The sequence below is a fragment of the Lycorma delicatula genome, chromosome 3 (genome assembly GCF_047948215.1).
Source record: "Lycorma delicatula isolate Av1 chromosome 3, ASM4794821v1, whole genome shotgun sequence".
Taxonomy (NCBI): Eukaryota; Metazoa; Arthropoda; class Insecta; order Hemiptera; family Fulgoridae; genus Lycorma; species Lycorma delicatula.
Window position 1 is genome coordinate 98,294,242 of NC_134457.1, and position 3,833 is coordinate 98,298,074.

Here is a 3,833-nt window from a genome sequence, read left to right on the forward strand (position 1 = left end):
AAAAATGTTGGGTTCAGTTAAATCCCTTGACAAAATTATACTATACTGTATTTGTAGTATGATGGCTAAAAAAAATAAAATATTTAAGTAAAAAATTTACATACAATTTGACTTGAACCCCTTTCTCAACTACTATTTTATATAACGACTACAATTTGAAGAACAGATAAAGTATAAGAAATTATAAAAAGATTTAAATTCTTAGTCGGGTCCCATAGACAAACTTAAAAAAAAAAAATACCCTTGTTATCTACATTAATACTAGATACAGTTGAATTTTCAGTCTTTAAAAGTTAAAATTAAAAAAAATAATTATTATATTTTACATATGGTTCCCATTCACTCTCTTGATTTTTGGGGGTTAAGAGTTTGTGTTAAAGTAATATTTACTTCAATAAGTTGACCCAGTTTGGTACAATATTAATCAACAAAGCTGAAAAATATATATTTACTAAAACCAATATGTTGTCATGATACTCCATTGTCCGATGGGGTGGAAAACCCGGCCAAAGCTGAGATACATATAGCTTAATGATTTTTTTTTTAAATTTCACCTTGGTAGTAAACAGGTTTTTAAAACAAGAGACAAAGTATTTAGAAATAATTTTAATTATCGCCAATCTCAAATCAGATCGATTTAAAAATTTGTAATTTTAAATAACTTATTTGGTACTTTCATTGTAATAAAGCTCATTTTTCTACTGCCACCATAAAAAAATTATGAAAATTACCTTTACCCTTTTTTAATTCAAAATTTAATGCCAGCAATGCCCACTAATAAGATTTTTTTGAACTAATGTGGAAGAATTTATATTGAACACTTGAGAGATATTAAGAAAATTACAAGCTAACACTCTTATATGACATTTGCCAAAACCTCATTACCCAAAGTTTTGCCAAATCCCAATACTTTCTCATTGTAGGTTTGGTGTTGCAGCGTATCTATGTATGTTTAATAACATACAAGTATTTTTATTTAATTACAGTACATAATGGAGACAAACTCATGTAAATAGTGTCACTGACTTTTGTTGGCCAATAATATTAGATTTTAACTGAGTGATTTTAACTTATTTCTTTGTATTTGTGAACTGTGATCGTTCGTTCTTTATTGTTCTTTTAAAAAAATTATAACTCTGACTATAATTATTCTTCTCATCTAGTAGTTTTACACAAAGATTGTGAAGTATAAAAAGAGCTCAAAATTTTTTGAACTACAATATTTCTTTCCCTATACCCTTTTATATATATATATATATTTTTTTTTTTGTTTCATTTTAATTGTCGAGACGATTATTTGTTAACTACTATAATAAATAAAAATTAATATGTGAATGTGATATTAATATTATAATAAATTATTTCTTAAGTATGAAAATAAAATAGATGAATAAAAAGGTATATGTCTTGTTTTTTTATTTGTGTATGTTTAGTTAGCTATTAATGTGTTATAATGAACTCAATAGACGGTTAATGATTCGTTCTGAGGTTTTGAATTACATACATTCAGAGGTTTGTGTATGTGTGTTTAATTTATAACTTGTAACTTGACTGCAAAGAAATATCAAAAGAATATTACTTAAAATTACAACACACACACACACACACACACACACACACACACACACACACACATGCGCGCACACACACACACACACACACATATATATATATATATATATATATATATATATATATATATATATATATATATATACACACACACACACACATACACACGGAGAGAGAGAGAGAATATCTAAATAAATGAATAAATGCCAATGTTAATTTTATTATAGCTACACCCGTGTGTGTTGTAAATCTGTCTTTAACATTATTAAATAGCACCTTCCTTCTGAAATTACATGATTGTGGTTGATTAGTGTACGTATTCATTAGCGGCATAGTCTTACACCAATTTGGCTGTGGGATATGATAACCTAAAGAAGTGTTGCCGATTCAGTTACCTTTGTATTCAAATACGTTATTATATATTATAATAATATTTATAATATTATTATATTAATATTATAATATATTATATTATATTATAATATTATATGTATATTATATAATATAATAATAAACACAGCTATGTTTATTATTATTATTATTATTATTATAAAAATAATATGGATTTAAAATTAATTCCTTATTTTATATAATTACGTAGTAATTAACTGTAAATTACCTTTAATTTTCTGATATGTCAATACAGTTTACTATTAAGTAAATGATTAATTTATTTTTTATTTTTTTATAAAAATACTGATAACATTTTATTATGTTGGATAATTAATATTGACTAATTAATTTTAATTTATACTTAAAATTGTTTATTAGTTATTTTGACACTTTTACAACATTTCCATAGATTAGGAAATGTTTGTTTTAGTAATTTTTCTACTCATTGTTATGTAAAAAAAATAAAAAACTTGTTTATATATTTATATATATAAAGGAATGTCATGTCACTTTGAAAAAAGTGAACAGAATCTGCTACTATTTCTGGTTGAAAACACGTAAAATAATATTTATTTTTATTATCTCAGTTAAACATTTTATGACTAAATTTACAATAACACATTTCAAATAATGAAAATATAGTCAAACTTAACTTATGTTCCTTTTTTTGCTATTAATAATTTTCAACTTATCTGCAAAAAAAAAAAAAAACAAAGAAAAAACATTTTTCACAACTTTGGGGTCATGTCTGAAATATTTTATTTTTAAAGCTTTGGGAGTTATTATAAAGCACAATTTGATTTGTTCCAAGAGTAAAGTTTAGAAAAATTTCAACCTCAGTGATATTTTTACTCAACTATAATGGAATAAAAAATAAAATTTTAGAGAAAATTATGTCTGACATTTTTCTAACTCATAGCCATATTTCAAATCTGATTAATTGTGCATCTTATTGTTTATTAATATATAGAATGTATGAATAATATTTTTCAAAAAATCTGTTTTTTTCTGATTTTTTTTTTGTAAAACATTTTATTCAGCTGTATTAAGTTTTAAAAAAAGTTTTAATTTTCTTTTTTAAATTATACTTGTAATATACGTTATTCAGTATGAAATGATCATTGAGCTGCATTGTGGTGTAATAAATGCTCATGGAATGTAGATATAAATCAAAATAAAAAAAAAAAATTAAATAAAAATATATATATAAAAAGAAATGTGTGCAATGACCTGTTTTTGTTTGTTTCTCATTAATTTAAAATAAGAAAACAGGTTTGTTTTCTAAACTTACAGTCAAACCTTGACCTTGCAGATAAACCAGTGTTTGTTCATAAATGCATTACTGCTTTAAAATGTTTTTAGAAGTAGGTTGAAACTGTACATATTTTATATAAACTATTATGTATGCAACCATTTATCAAATAAAAAAGTAATTTAATTACATTAATATTAGATTTAGTATCTCTTTTATTTTAGTCACAAGATAACTTTTAGACACTAACATAATTAAATCAAAGAAAATTTTATCAATCAGAAAAAAAAGATATCACTAATACATAATTTAAAAATTCAACATTCATTGTTAATATTTACTATTATTAATCAGTTAACTTTATTTAAATTGTTCTAATAAAATAGTGGTTTATTATTAATATTGGATGCTATTGTAATGTACATTACAATTAATTCAACAGAATATTTAAAAGTTAGTACTGATAGACTATCTATTTCTTAGAAATTTATATCTCTAAAACAGGATAAAAACATTTAATTTATGAGTTTTATCAGCTATAAAAACAAATGAGGCAGAGCCTACAACCTGGTTTAATTTCTTAGAACTAAAGCTATTTAAACAATGAGGAAAGTGA